This window comes from Rattus norvegicus, chromosome 1 (genome assembly GCF_021556685.1).
Source record: "Rattus norvegicus strain SHRSP/BbbUtx chromosome 1, alternate assembly SHRSP_T2T, whole genome shotgun sequence".
Classification (NCBI taxonomy): Eukaryota; Metazoa; Chordata; class Mammalia; order Rodentia; family Muridae; genus Rattus; species Rattus norvegicus.
Window position 1 is genome coordinate 257742011 of NC_141534.1, and position 19137 is coordinate 257761147.

General features: G+C 54.8%; 1 long non-coding RNA gene across 1 annotated transcript; it reads right to left on the reverse strand.

Moving 5' to 3' along the window:
* Window positions 1-9880: 9880 nt before the first annotated feature.
* Window positions 9881-12173, reverse strand: LOC108349487 (uncharacterized). Its single transcript, XR_015655459.1, has 2 exons — window positions 12050-12173; window positions 9881-11142 (listed from the first exon to the last, which is right to left on the reverse strand). It is a non-coding gene; the product is annotated as an uncharacterized LOC108349487 (long non-coding RNA).
* Between the last annotated feature and the right edge of the window lie 6964 nt (window positions 12174-19137).

Here is a 19137-nt window from a genome sequence, read left to right on the forward strand (position 1 = left end):
GGGCCCAGTACGTGTGGTCTGAATTTCCTGGAGACAGTTGACTTCCCAGATACTCACTTTCTCAACAAACTCAATTATCTGACTTAACTTCTAAGTAGGGGGTGGGGACAATACGTGTTACCTCCCTTCCTAAGCCTTTCCCTTGGACATTTAAGGAAAGACCCACTAGGTTAGACCTCTGGTATCGAGGAAACTGATCCTTCCCAAAGCAGTGGTCCTTAAGCCCAGCAAACTGACTGAGGCGTTGAGTGAGTGCCAGCCTTGGGACAGACCTGGGGACAAGTGTGACATGGGGACAAGTGTGACATGGGGCAGGCCTGGGGACAAGTGTGACATGGGGCAGGCCTGGGGACAAGTGTGACATGGGGCAGGCCTGGGGACAAGTGTGACATGGGGCAGCCCTGGGGACAAGTGTGACATGGGGCAGGCCTGGGGACAAGTGTGACATGGGGCAGGCCTGGGGACAAGTGTGACATGGGGGTGGGTCTGGGGACAAGTGTGACATGGGGGTGGGTCTGGGGACAAGTGTGACATGGGGCAGGCCTGGGGACAAGTGTGACATGGGGCAGGCCTGGGGACAAGTGTGAGCCAAGGGGCTTTGCTTGTTTGCTTTTGTTTTCTCCAGTGCTGAGCGCTCTATTTTGTGATTGTGATATGGTGATGTGCAGTCCATGTACCAATATCTTCACAAGTTAGGATGATGGTAATAGTGTGTTTTGGTTTTTTTTTTAAATGTTTGGGGGAAAAGTAAATTATAAATACAAACTTAAAGCGCATTTTCTAAGTGTCTTTTCTCTTTGACCCAACATCCTAAGGATGGTTGAGCTTTCCAGCATACAGATCAAAGAAGTACACAGTAAACTTATTCCTTTCATGAGAAAACCAGATCAAGAGCCATTTATAGTGGCTCAGACCATTAGTACCAGCACCGGGGAGTCAGAGGCAAGTGGATCTCTTGAGTTCAAGGCCAATCTGGCTGACAGTTCCGGGCCCTGTCTCAAAAAAACAAACAAGTCCAGCCAGTTGTGCATGCTGTACTTGGGAGGTTGAAGCAAGAGATTTGTGACAAGATCCTACCTTAAAAAGATGGAAGGGGGGGCTGGGGATTTAGCTCAGTGGTAGAGCGCTTACCTAGGAAGCGCAAGGCCCTGGGTTCAGTCCCCAGCTCCGAAAAAAAGAACCAAAAAAAAAAAAAAGATGGAAGGAAAAAACCCTAAGATCAGGACTGACACAGAGAAACAGAGTCCTGGCATATAAGTCATTTTGTGCTGTGTCACGCTGGCCCAAAATGAGGTCTAAAGTGTAAGTTGCTCTTCGCCGTGGCACACCATACACACACCTTGAGTTTGAGCCGTCCTCAGCTGTGTCGGGTGGAGGCCACTCCTCTCTATCACTGTTCACTCATAAACCACTTAGGGATGACATATATCTATCCTTTCCCTTGGCTGTGGCTGGCTTGTCTTACCTAGATAGTTACTGTGGCTCCTAAGGTAGACTTGGTCTGTGGTCAATGTCACCAGCTTCCCCTGGAGCTTAGAGAATGGTAGTGTAAGGTCACCTGCCCTTGTTTAGGTAAAGATGCTCACAACCATGTCTTCTCCCTTAACAGGCAGCATCCCAGAGAGTCGTAGGGTCAGGGTGTCAGCAAACATCCCTCTCTTGCTACCAGCAGCTACTAGGTGAAGGCCTGAGCACTCTGGCTCCTGAGTCCAGGACAGAGACTGAGGCCGGGAGCCTAGACCTCAAGCCCAGTGTCAGACCCTGTCCCCAGGTGGAGCTACAGGGCCTGCTCCAAGCAACAGCCCTTTGGTGTCCCTTCTTAAGGCTAGGCAGTGGTCCCTCTTTAAACCTAAGACTGGGCAGCCATCAGCAATGACTAAGAAGAGACGTCGCTTCTTCCTGATTGGCTCTTGCCAATTAAGAGCATTTTATTAGGCTGCTAATTAAAGGCACTTCGTTAGCAGCAGGAGAGGCCGAGTGGGTGCCTGGTGAGATGGAGCTGAAGCCAGGAGAAATTGTTTTCCTCCCCGTGGAAGCAGAGCCTCTCAGAACCCTGTCAGTCCCCCAGCCTTTCCCGCTGCGCCTACCACGCCCCTTGCTTTCAATTAGTAGCTCTGAGGGGAGTGAGGTCATTACCAAGCCCAGGTCCAGAGCTCTCACCACAACCTCAGGCCACAGGAGGCCTTGAGGAGCCATCCAGGTCCCCAAGCACCTCCAAGGAAAGAAGCCAAGCAGCCCAAATGAAGGTGTCCCTTTACTCTCTGTGCCTCTAGCGAATGTCACGTGGTCCCCATGGCTGAGGCTGCCCCCAGTAGATGACAACAAAGTAAAGTCCCTCACCAAGAGGCCCATGTTGCATAAGGCATGACTTTTCTATCAAGAAAAAAACACACCCCCCCCAATAGCTTTGCAAGAGTACGGCCCCCATGGCCCTGAGTGACTTCAGGAGGAAGGGCTGCTGACTGCAGGAACTCCATGTGGTTCTTATTTCAAGTGCCGGGAATAGAACTCTGGGCTTTGCACATGTCAGGAAAGCGCTGTAGCACGGAGGGAGTCATGTGCATGAGCTGAGGTCACTGTGCACCTGAGGCATAGCCCCCTGCGTGGCCCCAACTAGGCTTCATTCAGGCTTCCCACCAGAGAGGAGGACTTGGCTGTGACCTAGCACATGGGGGCTGGCACGAGGGGCCATCAAGGACACCCCTCTCCAGAGCTCCCCTCACCCATTCACTTAACTGCAGAATTAGCACCAGCCTGGGCCGAGAGGGCAGATTTATGACTGGGCCCACCTCCCTCCATTTAACCCGAGGCCGGCCCAGGCTTCAGACACTAAATTAGATTTTTGACAATTAGAGAGACTAATGGGCACACAGCCATCCCCAGAGCCAGATATCCAGCAAGGCCATCTTATAATATCCACCACTGGTTAGTCACCCTCCCCCACTGTCCTGGTCATTCATGGGTGGCATCTCTCCTCTGAGCTCTCTTCTATCTGCACTCTGGAGGTGGTTACTAGCTTCCCTCCCTCTTCGAGCCCCTGGCCCAGTGCTGGTTGGCTCTGGTCCTTTGCTCTCTGCTGTCCTGTCCTGTCCTCCTTGTCCTTCAGTTTCCTCCTTGCCTTCAGATCGTCTTCCTCCATCACCTTCCCCCAGCCCATCCATCTGCAATCTGCCTACTACCTACAGCAGACTACAAGCCCCTTGAGGGCAGGGTCTGTGCCCTGACGGCATCCTAAATTTAGTTCAGCGCTCCACAGTGCTTGCTAAGCATCACCTGAGCTGCTGTGTCCTTCCCTTGAGCCCCTGGATCTCCATGATGTCCATGGTCTTACCCTTGGGACCTTGGACAGGCCCCATCCTTGTGGCCCCTGCCCTGGTTTGGGATGGCTCCCCTACCGCACTGGGTCCTCAGCTCTGGCCAGCCTTAAGCTGGGTGGTAATGAGATTGCAGTAAGTGGCGCTGGGGGGAGCTGCTCACACTTACTCAGGCAGACTCATAGCTCTGTCAGGCTGATTGGTCCTGAGTGGAGGCACAAACGGCCCCCCATGGACACGCTGAGATTGGTTATAAAATTACAAGCATTTGTCCTGCTGTCAGTGCCTCCCCTCCCTCCCCTCTGCCTGCCTGCCAGTTCCTGGCTCCCCACCCATCCTCTCTCCCTTGGGGCCAGTCCCCACACCCTAAAGAACTGGCCAGGGGCCACCACAGCATATAAGACTGAGGCCACCAACTCTTCATCAGTATGAACACAGCTCCAGCCTGTCTCAGGTGACCTGATCCTGTGCTCAAGGTTCCTAATCTCTGAGTGTGCATGGGACCCCTTAGAACCCTCAAAAGAAACGGTCTCAGTACACCTCCATGGGACAATCAATATCCTAGGCAGAAAGGAGGAGTGGGGGGTAGCAAGTGTGTGCTGTGTGGAAAGGAGGAAGCAGCAGAAGCCAGGCTGCTCTGAGGACCCCATCTCTCCTCTGCTCAGGAGGCCAGTCCCGACCTCAGCTTATGAAAAGTCAGCCTTCAGGAGACTCCCAAACCATACCACACACCCTGTTGTGGTCTCAGGAGTCTGGGCCAGAGCAAAGTCCAACATGGCCCAGCAGAGCCTTGCTGTGCTTCCCAGCGAGCAGTCAGTCTCCTAGCCTGGCCCCTGCATACAACTCCTTGGGCCTTGGCCAGAGCCCAGATACCCCTAGAATATATGCCCAGAAATTCTAGACAACCCTGGGGCTTCCTGTGGCCTCTGGTATCAGCAGGGCCTCACAATTGGGCTTCGGTAATGATCTTACTTCCCTCTTCTGATGACAATAAGGGCCCTTGTCCCTGGGACCCTGGCCTAAGATCTACTGACCAACCTTGATACTCCAATCCAGACCTTGGTCCTTGGCTGTACCCCCAGTTCGAGCCTCAGTCTATCTGGGTGTCCCAGGATTTCTGTAGTCAGCTTGGCTCCCCAGCTCCAAGGAAGAAGTTATGGGAGCAGCCTCTGGGTGCTTTCTCTGCCACTCATGCATTATCCTCCCAGAATGCATTTGCTGTAATTACATCCTTAATTAGGGTAGTGATGGTTCATTGTCCACCAACGACGATGGAGCAGGGCCTCCTGTAACCATCATCCCTGCCTAGGTCCACTCTCCTACTTAGAGGACGAGAAGGGGACCAGAGGGCTGATTGTCCTCTAAGTTCCAGCCCCGGAATAGGCTCAAGGTCTGATGTTCTCCTGGATCCCTATGAGTTCCCAAAAGGCTAGGGAGACCTAATACCTCCACCCAGGGTTCCTATAAAAGGCTGCAGATCTCCTACTGGCCACCAGATGTCTCCTTGGACCAACTGGCCAGGCGGTGCCTTCTCCAGACTGATGTCTCCACCCCAACAAGGTGCTATACCACCCTCCCCCAGACACAGCATAGTAGCCTCAAGATTCCTGGCTTGTTGGCTGGAACAAAGCTCCCCTGTGATTCACAGCCTTCTGCCTAAGGCAGGGTCCTCCACTGCCCCTACTCTCTCTCTCTCTCTCTCTCTCTCTCTCTCTCTCTCTCTCTCTCTCTCTCACACACACACACACACACACACACACACACACACTCACACACACACACAACACGGCCCACCCAGTCAGATTCCCCAGGCTCAAGGCTAAGGGTGGTAGATGTGGTCAGTGAGCAATCCAGTAATCAAGTGAGAGGGAACTGTACTCCTTACTTGTTTGGAGGCCCCACTGTGTTTGGGGGGCAAACACAAGTCCCCCAAAAGTCCAGGACGCTTGTAGGGTCACAAACTCAACTCTGGGTTAAACTCATAGCTTGGTATTTACTGAGCGCGTGACACTGGGGGAGTTCCCTGACCTCAGTTTTTTGCTTCTAAAATGGGGCTAAGAAGGGCACCCAACCACTACAGTCCAGGCCAACCATTAAAAAAAAAAAAAAAAAAAAATCACCCAGAGGCCTGGAATGGTAGCACATGCCTCTAGTCCCAGCACTTAGGAGACAGAGGCAGGTGGATCTCTGAGTTTGAGCCAGCCTGGGTTACATAGTTAAAAAATATAACAACAACAACAACAACAACAAATTAAGCACCCAGGGTTGTGTCCCTGGCAGAGAAAGATGTGGGTAGGTTAAGGCTCTGTGAGAAATCTCTCCCAACACAGCCAGGCTAACGGGCACCAGGAGCTGGTAGATGGACTGCAGGAATGACTCTGCCCTCACTGTGAGGAATGGGGAGGCCCAGGGCACAATGCAGAAGCTCCAGAGGACTGGCTAGCCTCTGTCAGAAACCAGTCCACAGCTCTGCCCTGCCTGTGCAGGTGGTCAGGCTGGAGGTAGGACAGACCATGGGGAGAAAGCAGGGCTCCCTGGCCTGATACCAAAGATGGGGCCTAGGCGGAAGGCAAGAGAGCTGGCCTTGGAGAGATGACTGCACCTCTACCACCCAATTCCAGTTCCAAGTCCAGTTTAAGTTCTAGATTCTTCTACCTTTCCTCTCCTGCCTCTCTCTTGCCAGGGTTGGGGCCCCCAGAACCCCTCTGCTCTCAGCAGGGCCCCTCTCAGGGTGAAGAGGAGGCCGGCTTGAGGGAAGAGCTACCTAGCGGTAAGTATGCACAACATTACATATGTATATTGGAGAGTAAATAACCCCAAAAAGTGCCTTGTAAATAGAGCCGAGTTTATCCTTTATTAATGAGGCACCGAGTGCCCCGCTGTTTTAGAGCAGCGAGACTTTCATAATATCAAAACCTAAATTACACTTGCGTCTCTCATCCCAGGGACGACAGGATGAGCAGAGCTGTGGCGGCTGGGGCTCCGCTTACAGAGTGAGTAAGCAGGAAGGAACCCCTCCCTTCTCCTGGGACTGGTTGGTACCTTCTGTCTAGAGAGAGGACGGGAATACACATGTGTACACATGTGCACACACACGTACATGCACACGCACACACACAAACACACATATGCACACGCCAGGCGCCAGAGAGCTCCACTGTCAGACCTCAAGGTGCAAAGAGGAATGTGTGGCTCCGCTGGCCCTTGTGCCCCCGTTGGATCTTGCAGGTCACTCCCAGGCTCTGGGGCTTGAGGAACAGGATTGGGCTCATGACACTTATATTCTGGGACCACAACACTCCCCATCGCTCAGATAGGGCTTATCAGTCTGGTGACACCCTGTCCTCACAAGCAGGTCTCCTGTGGTCATGGGTCAGGGGTGCTGCAGGTTGGCACAAGAGCACATGTAGTGTTTATAAGAACAACGTGGTAGATGACAAGGACAACTTAGCCCACTATAACCATGGTTCTCAACCTGTGGGTCGCGACCCCTCTGGGCTCACAGGACCTTTCAATAGGGGCTATAAATCAGAGGTCCTGCATATCAGATATTTACATTATGGTTCATAACGGTAGCAAAATTACAGTTAGGAAGAAGCAAAAAAAAATAATTGTATGGCTGTGGGGGCCTCACCACAACATGAGGAACTCTATTAAAGGGTCACAGCATTAGGAAGATCTAGAACCACTGTGCTAGGGGAATTGGCACCAGTACCTTCTGCACTGTCGTCTGAGCCCCAGCCCTTCCTGGCTTTCGGGTCAAGATCAAGCCAGTGAATGACATCAGCCATTCACAACATGCTTCCTTCCGGCACCCATCCTGGGGCAAGGAACCTGGGTTCCCTGGGTCACCCTATTCCCAAGGCCCCTGAGGTGGGGCAGGCCAGTGAGGCCAAGGTGGGCAGTGGGCGGGCGGGTGAGGTGTGGAAGGATTTACAAGCTGGCTGACCAGGCTTCTGGAGCTCTGGTGGGCGTCGTGTCGGATTTGTCCCATTATATGGACAGTTGAGTTTAATAGTCATTGTGTGATCACTCCGAGCCCGGCAAAACATGGCGGGGCAACACCCCCTCCACGCGAGCCGCCCGCTCCCCAGCCACACGGCCCATCCGTACAGTAAATTAAAAATATGAATCACTTCTCCCCACTGCCTCCCCAAACGCTCGTCTTGTCAGCCTCTACTCTGCCTTCATTTGTATTACCTTAATTTAATGTTAATTATGGTCTTCATTTACAAGGAACAAGCCAGCCCCGCTCTGCCAAGGGACCCTCCCCCTCCCCCTCTGCCCAGGAGGGAGAGGCCTAGGGAGAAAGGGAATTTGGGGGGCTGCAGAAGAAATAAGGATGGGAGTCAGAGAGAGGAGAGATGAGATCTGGGCCATCAGGGCCTGGTGGCCTTTCTGGGAGGGACTTGGGGGACCCCCACCTCCCCATATGCCCTGGTCTCTATCATGTATCCATTCTATAGCTACTTACTGAACACCTAATACGTGCCAGGCAACCAGAGACCAGTGAGATGAGGGAGGTGTCTGCCTAATAAGGGTCCCCTCTACCACCCCGAGGCAGAGGAACTAGAAAGCGGCATCAGGAAGATAGCCATTACAATTCCGGGAATGGGCTGGCACCTGACCCACCCAGAGGGCACAGAACACAACGGCTTCTCTTTCCCTCCGAGCTCCTCCCCTGGCTACCAGTAGCATCCTTTCACCAGTCAGCCTTGTACCACTTCCAAGAGGGAAGTTCTTTTGGCAGTCTTGACTGAGTCTTTCTAGCTACCGATCAGCCTAGGCTAAAAGCCTGAGTGGAGTCAGGAGAGGAAAGGTGACTCTCAGGTTGTTTCTGCGAGGTATGGAGGAAGGGACCCATTGTCCTGGCAACCACTACCGGTCTGTCCTGTCCTATGACCTCTCCTCAAGTCCTTGGGTCTGAGAATCCCAGCGGGCCTGAATGTGACATTTTGGGAACTGCTGGCAGCCACCTGCAGGTCAGTAGAGCCTGTGGGGGTGTCACACAAGTGCATAAAGGGAGCTGGCAGAAGCCACCTGCGCGCTGCCGCCCCCCTCCCCAAGGCTGGGAAAGGAGATCTGCAGCTGGGAACATCTGCCTGACAAGGCCCTTCTACACAGGCTGTTACAAAGCCATCTCTAAGGAGTTCTGGTCCACATACATACAGAGAGATACGTGTGCCCCCCACAGGGCTCATCGCCCCCCCCCAAGTCTCATGTGTTAATGTGTATATGCACGAACGCGTGTCCAGCAGGCCCATGTGCGTGTGCCCCCCTCCCTCCGTCAGCGGTGCTGATGACATTGGCAGAGGAAAGTGATGACAAATGCCCGTTATCAGCGAACGAGGCCGATGACAAATGGGCGGGCGCCCGAGCAGCCCCATTACGCTGTAATAACAGAAGATGGATGGCCTGGCGCCCCCCCCGCCCCACCCCCACCCACCCGCGCCGGTAACGGGAGCCGATCCGGCTCCGCCCGCCGGGGAGGGAGCCGCGCTGCGGCCGCCCGCTGCCAATCCCGGCCGGCGGAGACGCCCGAGCCCGGAGCCGGGAGACCACGCGGCCGCCCGCGGCGGAGGAACAAAGCAACGCGCTCAGCGGGCGCAGGGGCGCACGGGGCGTCCCGCCTGCCAGGACACGCAGCTGTGCACACACATGGCCTGCACACGCGCCAGCCGCCTGTGTCCTTGCACGATGCACCTGCGGTTCTTGTCCAGGCACAACCCCAACCTCGCAGGGCCAGGCACACAGGCGTCCTTTACTGCCTTGTATAGGCTTAGGTCTGCCACAGGGATCTGGGTGTGTGGCTACCAGCATAAATTCCTGCTTAGAGCCACTCGCACCCCTCTGATTGGTGCACATTCCTGCAGCTAGGAGTGGTGGTGATATACACCTGTACTACTAGCACTAGAGAAACTGAGGCAGAAGGCTGGAGAGTTCCAGGCAGCATACGCTTTAGCCAGACCCAGTCCAAACAAACAAACAAACAAACAACAACAACAAAACAAAAAACAAAAAACCGGCAAACAGTCTGTGATGGTCCGGTGCATGCATGAAGCCTTGGGTTTGAACTCCAGAACTGTATAAACCGGGTGCCGGCATGTGTCTCTAATCCCTGCACTTGGGAAATAAAGAAGGGAGGTCAGAGGTTCAAGGTCACCCTCAGCTACTTATCAAGTTCAAAGTCAGCCAGAAATACAGAAGAGACCCTATCTTAGAAGGGGGTTGGGGAGTGGGGGGGCACACTTATATCGCAGTGCGCATGTGTTCCTTGTATGACTGCACACGCACAGTACGGAAATCTGAACGCATCCAGCAGAGATGTGCGTGCCTGTACGCAGGCCTGGCACACGGCTCGGTGTACAGTAGTTCAAACACAAACACACGGGCAGAAGATGTCCACAGCCGCATCAACAAATATTAACTGAGCCCCCGCCATGCAGGTGTCAGCCGGCACTGGAGGAGCTCTGATGATGAATAGAGCACCATCCCAGTCATCTAAAACGCTAGGCGTGCTGGAGGGGCCAGACAAATGGCTGTGAGTGAATGTAGAAGTGATTTGTGCTTTGACCCAGCACGTCGTTTATTATGTGGGAAATCAAGAGCCTTCCTGGAGGAGACGGCCTGAAGGAGGGAATTTTTCTAGAGGAATTGAGTTCTGAGCAAAAGATAAAGAAACTGGGACATGTAGGGAGACACGGGGCTTGGAGTCCAGGCGAGTTGGTGTCAGCAACAAGAGGAAGGTTTTCCCAGGCTCTGTAGCAGGAAGCTGGAAGCTTTCAGGGGACAGGCTCAGGGGGACTGAAGAGAGTAGAGCATGGATGGGGAAGGCCAGCAGGATTCACTTCCCACAGGGCTTTGCATCCCCAAGCTTGCTGTCTGAGTTCCACTGTCTCCAACTCGACTCCCTATAACTTTTAAACAAGGAACCCTAGGTTTTTATGGACCTTGAATATTAGACCCGGAGCTGGGACCCTTTAGGTTTTCAGAATGAGGTAGCACAGAGCTTTGGAGGACGGTAAGTAGTGCCTGTGGCTTAGGAAAGGGGAAAGGCTGGAGGTGGAGAAAGGGATGAGTGGGGATGTAGGACCACTGCCTCTCGTGGCTCTGCCTTTGCTACTCCGAAGGAGTCCACCTCCCGTTCCATAGCTGTCCTTTATTTTCCCCTGTGTCTCCTGCTCCCCCAGCACGGGGCATCCACGTGGTCTTGGTCCACTGACTGAATCTGTAAATGCATCAATAGAGTCCACCTGTGTCACAGACACTGTCTGGCACCCTCGGGCACGAGGCCACTCCCACTGCCCTGTACTGAAAAGGCAGTTCTGTCACATGGGCTTAATCTGGAAGCAGAATGTTCTTGTCTCTGTGGCTGTCTCTTCTTTGGAGTCAAAGCTGACAATAGTTAAGGGGAAGTTAGCAGGGGAAGAACCAGGACCCTGGGGTGGAGGGATAGGGAGATTACAGTTTCAAGCATTGGGTCAGATTGCAGGTCCCAGAATCTCCTCGGCTGCCCACTCAGTGAGGGCTCTTCAAGTCTTCGCGCACAGAATGAGGCAGGAGGTAGAAAAGCCCACACTGGCACCTAGGTTCTGCCCTTGACTGCCGTCCGAGAGGCAGGAACTCAAGGCAAACAACTGGATTGTTTAAACCTCCGCCCAGGGCTCCAAAATAAACTGGGAACCGGGGCATCTCAAACAGAGCTGAAGAAATTGGCAGGTTCAAGAAAAGGAGGCACTGGTCCATTCTCCAGATAATGCAGGCAGGAGTTTAGATGCCCAGCCACTCCAGTTCTCATGCAAACAGGACTCCTGGGCAAATGAAGTGTCTGGAAAACAGAGGGATCCTGGTAGCTGATGAGGAAAGGAGAGAGTGGACACAGAGAAATGGCCAGAAGAAAAGAGACAGGGAGAAGCCGGGGCCAGCTGACTACTGCACCGCCTTCCTCCCTACTCCTCCCCAAGGCTCCCTTCCGTGCCTGGGAGCAATTCCAAATGCCATCTTTACTTTCCCAGAAACAGATTTCCTCCTAGGATCCACACAAGTGGCCCTCACCTTCGTATGACCCACGTGGAGCCTCTGTTGTATGTATGTGCAGGTCCCACATCCGCTCCTACTTCAGCTGGTGTAACCACAGACCTGTCAAGATCTTGGCCTTGGAGAGCCTCCCACCCTTGCAAGGAGACTTCAGTAATGGACACCAAGCCGAGGATGGGAGGGGGTGAAGGAGGAGGGGGTGGAAGGGATGGGCCTTGGCCCTCTCTCACTTCACTTTTTCTGTAGCGTTATTGACCCGTCATTAGTTATCCGTCCAAGGTCGCCAGGCCTGGCCCAGCCATAAATCACCGCCACTGGGGCTGGGGGTGGGGGACCAGAGAAGCGAAGGAGACAGTGCTGAGCGCAACCCAGAAGGGTCGCAGCAGACACCCGTCAGGCTCCTGGGCACTCGCCCCAGCCCTTGTGACCCTCCTTCTCGGCTCTTCCCCGGGCTGCCCCGCGTGCCTGTCCCTCGGCCACTCTCTCCGTCCATGTCCATCTCTTTCACCGCCGAGCTGCGTCTAGATAGGCTGCACCAAGAAAAAGGTGACCAGATTGTTCTCGGTCATTTTCCTCATAGCTCTTCCAGGTTATAACTCCCATCAACAAGAACAGAAATCCTGAAGGGGAAACTGAGGCACAAAGTCTTGGCCCGAGATGAGAGATGAGTTTGAGAAGGAGTCTCACCCGATTCTCACCTCGGTCACCTCAGTCCCTCCCTACTCCAGGCCGGTGCTGCAAGGGTCTCTCCGCCCTCGGAAAGGAGTGGATCCGCGTCCGCACCCGGCGCCTCCTCTCGAGGAGCAGGACACTTTCCCCAGTGCCGGGGTCCTAAGAGGAGCGTGGCTGGCCCTCCTCTCAAGAGCTAGCCCGGCTTAGCCGCGGACCTCTTCGCCGGTCCTCGCGCGCCCTCTGCCGGCGTCTCTCGGGAAGCACGCTCGCCGTCCGGTAAGGATGAGGGCAGCATGGAGCTCTGGCATACCCCTGCTTTTGGAACACTCCTCGCACCAAGATTCCAGAAAATTCCTAAGTCTGTTCAAGACTGGAGGGAGCGAGGACAATAAAGCTGAACTTGAGGCAGCCCAGGCTCGGAGCATATGGGTCAGTCATCCTTCACCTGCCGCCTCCCTAGAGATCTTGGCAGGCAGGTAGGTCTTCCGGTTAGGCGGGCCAGGGGATCCTGAGACTCCAGAGCCTTGATTCTCCAAGACAGTGGAGTGGGGCTGCAGTCTTTAGCCTATGGGTGGGGAGCTGAGGTGTTCCCTATAGAGAGGAGGGGACAGTACAAGGCTTCAGGGTTCTCTTTCTGGAGTCACCTTCTGAGAGTCCCCATAAGGGAGCTCGAGAGGGCGCGGCTCAGACATGATTCCTTCCCAATTTGGTGTCTGACTGGTAGGCAGGGTGAGCTGACCAAATTCAGATTTCCTGATCAAACTGAACAAAAAGTATTCCAAACAATGTCAAGACAAGGTCAAAGGAATGGGACAGAATCCATCAGAGGCCATGAGGAGCTAGGAGTTAGGGGAAGAAGTGTCCCAGGCCAGAACTCCGAAATCCCTGTCTAGGTAAGCAGGCATGTACTGCAACTGTGAGGGGAAGGACGGGTGTTTGCCAGTATGCCTGCTCAACGCTGGCAGGCCCCGGAGTTGCCTTCACCCAGTTTCATCATGATGGTGTACACAAGTGAGCATTCTCTCTCAGAACAGGAAGCTACTGAGCCAGACCCCGGGGTTGAGCCAGGCTTGTGGGGTCATCCTGTAAAAGCCCACATTCAGGAAGCTGAGTTGACTTCTGAGTTCGCAGACAGCTAGGGATACCAGAGTGAAACCCTGTCTCAGAGCCAAACTGAACCCTGGTTTCAGGGCAGTCAGCATCAGCGTCAGCAACTCTCTCTGCAGATCTGAGGGAAGAGAGGAAGGGGAGGAGACAGAAGGCTCAGAGCTGTGCAGAGTGGAGCAAGGCAATTAGCTGGGAGAAGTCGCGATCTGAGTGATGTCTATCTCTGACACATGTTGCATGATGTGGGACAAGAAAAAGAACCTCTTTGGGACTTTTTTTTCTTAAGATTTATTTTTTAAATTCTATGTATGTGCGCATGTTTGTGTACGGGTGTGTAACGATGAGTGCAAATGCCTGCAGAGGCGGAAGCTTTGAATCCCTGGGGACCAGGGTTCTAGGTAATTGTGTGCTGCCTGATGTGGGTGCTGGGAATTGAACTCAGGCACACATGCTCTTGACCCCTGAACCATCTTTTTTTTTTTTAAGACTTATTTATTTTATGTATGTGAATACACTGTAGCTGTCCGCAGACATACCAGAAGAGGGCATCAGATCCCATTACAGATGGTTGTGAGCCACCATGTGGTTGCTGGGAATTGAACTCAGGACCTCTGGAAGAGCAGTCAGTGCTCCTAACCGCTGAGCCATCTGTCCAGCTCCCTAAACCATCTTTCTAGCCCAGGACTCAGATTCTCCATTTGCAAAATGGAAATAGGAACCTAGCTGGAGATTGCATGTCCACATGTGGGACTGAGCAAAGTAGGGCTTGGTGAAACTGCTCAAAGAAACCCGGTGTGTGGTGCAGGTAACTCAGGGCCCTTCCCCAAGCCTCCTTTTATAACGTGCACAGTATTAACTGGTCTTTTCAGCTTTCTAACAAGTCCCAGGGGACTCAAAACCCTCTTTTCTTGGTATCCAGGTCCTGTAAATAAATTTTTGAGATACCATTTTGGAAAGGAGAGCCGCACTTTGTTGGGAAGGTTGGGACACAATCGGACTGCTCTGCAGCTCATGGCCATGCTGGGAGTCTCTGCAGGAGCTGACTGCCCTTGGGGCGGGGGCTGTTAGCTAGTGCTCACAGTGACTCAGTCCAGGTTCCAGGCTTCACAAAGGCACAGGTCACGCACTGAAGTGCTTACAAGCATTTGATCCCATGAAAAACAGAGGAGACCAAAGCATCTGGAAACTGGGGGCATTGGGGCAATTATTGCCCTGGGAAGTCGGGGGCAGGGATATATTAAGAGTCCCCACCCCACCTCCAACCCCCAGCTTCAACATCGCAGGAGCTTCCTAAGACCCTGTGGTCTGGGCTTTGTGTATCTCCTCTAACCACTCCACTGTACACGTTCACACGTAGCCCCTTCCAACAGCCATGGGTGCAGGGCAGAAACTCAGGCCAGGTCAGCTGAGTTGGACAGCTAGGGTCCCACAGGCTGAGTTGCGAGCACTGGTTAGCTTGGGACCGCAGTAAGGCTCAAGTGAAAAAGTCCTTGCATGCTCATGTTTGTGGCTGGCGGGATCCACTCCTGATGGTTGTGGGACTGTTTCTTGCATTAGCATCACTGCTCCTTGAGGCCCCCAGAGGTCCTGCTCAGACCTCAGATCTCTCGTCCAGCCCTTCCACCTGCCACCAACCACAGACAGCTCTGGGATTGTTTGGTTAGATAATGTCCCCTTTGTCACATAATAAAACATAACCCCAGGGGCTAGAGAGATGGTGAGCACTTAAGAGCACTGGTTACTCTTCCAGGGGATCCAGGTTCAAGTCCCAACACCCACGCGGCAGTTCACAAATGCACATAAAAAATAAAGTCATTTAAAAGCACATTGACCTCAGAGCTCACACCCTACAGCAGAATGTTCTGCCCATTCTCAAAAGGCAAGGTCCCTAGGGTACGTCCCCACCACTCCCACCTCTCAGGTATACGGAACACACTTCTAGTTCCAGCCCTCCTGATCTATGCAGGGGCACTGGACCAATCACCGTTCATGTCTGATCTTCAGTTTTCCTCCCTTGTAAATGAGGCTGGAGGAACCTGAGAGACCTCATGTCTTATAGAACAGGATTTGAGCAGTTGAGGGAATTGGGATCCTTTAGACTGGAGCCTCCACCAAGGGAGGTGCAGGATGGGGTACCTCCTAGCAACACACAGAATCCGCACAGCAGCCCTAACTGAAGCTGAGCGGGAGCTGCCACAGCCTGGTAGCCCAGCCCAGCCCAGCCCAGCCCAGCCCAGCCCAGCCCAGCCCAGCCCAGCACAGCACAGCACAGCACAGCACAGCACAGCACAGCACAGCCCATCAGCCCAGCCCAGCACAGCACAGCCCAGAACAGCCCAGCACAGCACAGCACAGCACAGCACAGCCCAGCACAGCACAGCACAGCACAGCCCAGTTCAGAACAGCACAGCACAGCACAGCACAGCACAGCACAGCACAGCACAGCCCAGTTCAGAACAGCACAGCACAGCACAGCACAGCCCATCAGCCCAGCACAGCACAGCCCAGTTCAGCACAGCACAGCACAGCACAGCACAGCACAGCACAGCCCAGCACAGCACAGCACAGCACAGCCCAGTTCAGCACAGCACAGCCCAGCATAGCCCAGCACAGCCCAGCACAGCCCAGCACAGCACAGCCCAGTTCAGCACAGCACAGCACAGCACAGCACAGCACAGCACAGCACAGCACAGCCCAGTTCAGCACAGCACAGCACAGCACAGCACAGCACAGCACAGCACAGCACAGCACAGCACAGCCCAGTTCAGCACAGCACAGCACAGCACAGCACAGCACAGCCCAGTTCAGCACAGCACAGCACAGCACAGCACAGCACAGCACAGCACAGCACAGTCCAACACAGCACAGCCCAGCACAGCCCAGCACAGCCCAGCACAGCCCAGCACAGCACAGGCCAGTTCAGCACAGCACAGCACAGCACAGCACAGCCCAGCCCAGCACAGCCTAGCACAGCCCAACACAGCCCAACACAGCCCAGCCCAGCAGAGCACAGCCCATCAGCCCAGCACAGCCCAGCCCAGCAGAGCACAGCCCATCAGCCCAGCAGAGCACAGCCCAGCCCAGCACAGCCTAGCCCAGCACAGCCCAGCACAACCCAACACAGCCCAGCCCAGCAGAGCACAGCCCATCAGCCCAGCCCAGCACAGCACAGCCCAGAACAGCCCAGCACAGCCCAGCACAGCAGAGCACAGCACATCAGCCCAGCTCAGCCCAGTTCAGAACAGCACAGCCCAGCCCAGCCCAGCAGAGCACAGCCCATCAGCCCAGCTCAGCACAGCACAGCACAGCCCATCAGCCCAGCACAGCACAGCACAGCCCAGAACAGCCCAGCCCAGCACAGCACAGCACAGCACAGCACAGCCCAGCACAGCACAGCACAGCCCAGAACAGCCCAGCACAGCCCAGTTCAGAACAGCACAGCACAGCTCAGCACAGCCCATCAGCCCAGCACAGCCCAGCACAGCACAGCCCAGTTCAGCACAGCACAGCACAGCCCAGCACAGCACAGCACAGCCCAGCACAGCCCAGCACAGCACAGCCCAGTTCAGCACAGCACAGCACAGCACAGCACAGCCCAGCACAGCCTAGCCCAGCCCAACACAGCCCAGCCCAGCAGAGCACAGCCCATCAGCCCAGCACAGCCCAGCCCAGCAGAGCACAGCCCATCAGCCCAGCAGAGCACAGCCCATCAGCCCAGCAGAGCACAGCCCAGCCCAGCACAGCCTAGCCCAGCACAGCCCAGCACAACCCAACACAGCCCAGCCCAGCAGAGCACAGCCCATCAGCCCAGCACAGCACAGCACAGCCCAGAACAGCCCAGCACAGCCCAGCACAGCCCAGCACAGCAGAGCACAGCACATCAGCCCAGCTCAGCCCAGTTCAGAACAGCACAGCACAGCCCAGCCCAGCAGAGCACAGCCCATCAGCCCAGCTCAGCACAGCACAGCACAGCACAGCACAGCACAGCTCAGCACAGCACAGCACAGCACAGCACAGCACAGCTCAGCACAGCACAGCACAGCACAGCACAGCACAGCTCAGCACAGCACAGCACAGCACAGCACAGCACAGCACAGCACAGCACAGCACAGCACAGCTCAGCACAACACAGCACAGCACAGCTCAGCACAGCACAGCACAGCACAGCACAGCACAGCACAGCACAGCACAGCACAGCACAGCACAGCACAGGTGGCAGTGTGCTGGTTCCAGCCACTCTGCTAATTGTGCTGAGAAAGAGTATGGGACTCACAGGAACCCTCAGACCATCATGGGTCCCTCCTGGCAAGATGGCTCATCTCTAGCCAAGGGAGTACAGTGAGACAAGGATCTGTGGGTGACCCACCCTGTGTTTCAGTCTCACCTCTCAGCTCCCTGCAGGTTCCAGTCCCACCTTCTCAGCTTACCCCGTCTGCCCCTGTGTGGCTCAGCCTCCAGGTCTCTAGCAGTCTTCCTGTCCTTGTACCTCAGCCCTGGCTGGGCATTTGTAGTTAATGTCAGCTTCCTGAGGCCTGTGAGCAACTATCAATCTTGGGAGCCCCCCCCCCAAGGGGCACACCCCCATCTTTCTCCCAGGTTCCCTCCTGCTCTCCCCGAGGGCCAGTTTCAATGCAGTACACAAGCTCCACTTTGGGGGTCATCTCCCATCAAGGCAGAGGGGCTAGAAGGGGACCCTCCCAACTCCATCCAAGCGCGGGAGCCGGGTAAGAGGTGGGGAAATGAATATTAATTTATCATGATTAGGCAAATCCGGCAGGGAGAGCCGATTCAGGCAGAGGAGGCTAAAAAGATGAATTTCAGCAATAAAATTAAATAAGGACGGACGGGCGGCCCCTCCTCCCTCCCGCTTTGCTGATCTCTCTCTTTCTTACAATTTATGAGGCCAATTATGAAGATGGGGTTGGAAGTTCCTGGAACTTCACTAAATGCAAACGGCGGTCCCTGCTGTTCCCATCAAATTAATTAACCGCGCGCTATTGATGGCCGCTCAAGGCTGACGCAAGCGGTCCGCCCTGCGGCTTCCTCCATGGACACATGGACCCAGAGCTCCGAGTCCAGCCAGGACTCTCCTGCTTTCCTAATTCCTGACCAGCACCCACACCTTCCAGCCCACGCACCTGCCTGAGCCCTTGGTGACATGGGGCCTGTACCCAGAGGCTGGCTAGAGACACTGGTACTTATACCACAGCTGCAGGGCCCAGAAATGTGTGGCAGGCACACAAACAAGAGACCACATGGTCAGTCAAACACCGCACATACCCAGGGAACCTGCACTCATACAGTGATGGCTGAGCCGAGGCTCCTGGAACGGGCGAGTAAGGGCACTGTCTGAGGCTTCAGACTTATTCTGTCAGGGCCAGGCCTGGGCCTAGCTGGTTCCACATAGAGACGCCACAACCACTGGAGAAGGGGTAGTTTATCAATTCAGTTCATCTTCGGTGGTGTTCTCAGAGTCCTCCCAACAATCCACCGTCCCTTGTGGCATCTCCTTGTTTTGGGGCCCAGGGCCTTCCTCAGGGAGCCTCTTCCATGGGGAACAGAGCTAAGATGGAAATACCAGGCACATGAGACCCGGTCCAAAGTCTCAGACTACTTTTTTCTTGAGGCCTTACCTAGGGGTGCTCCCCAGTTCCAGAGCTTGGAAGCAGGGCTGCCCAGTGAGTCGGGGATTCTGGGAAACTGGCTGGCTGGTTCTGACAGGAGGGCAGAGTGGACACAGGACCACACTGGAGCCACCACCTCTAGGTTTAGGCAGCTGCTTTCTGTTTGCAGCCCGGAACCACAGTTGTAGCTTCCTCCCAGCTCCCTCTCAGAAAACAGGGATATGCCCCTCCCCTCCCCTGCCATGAAGAGGGGAAGCGAGGCTATGGTTTCCAAGTTGTACCCTTTGGTTCTGGCAAGAGGGGTTTCATTCCTACCAAAGAGGCAGAAATCCCATGATTCTGGAGAACCCAGGCACAACAGACCCTGCCCACCCTGGCGTGCC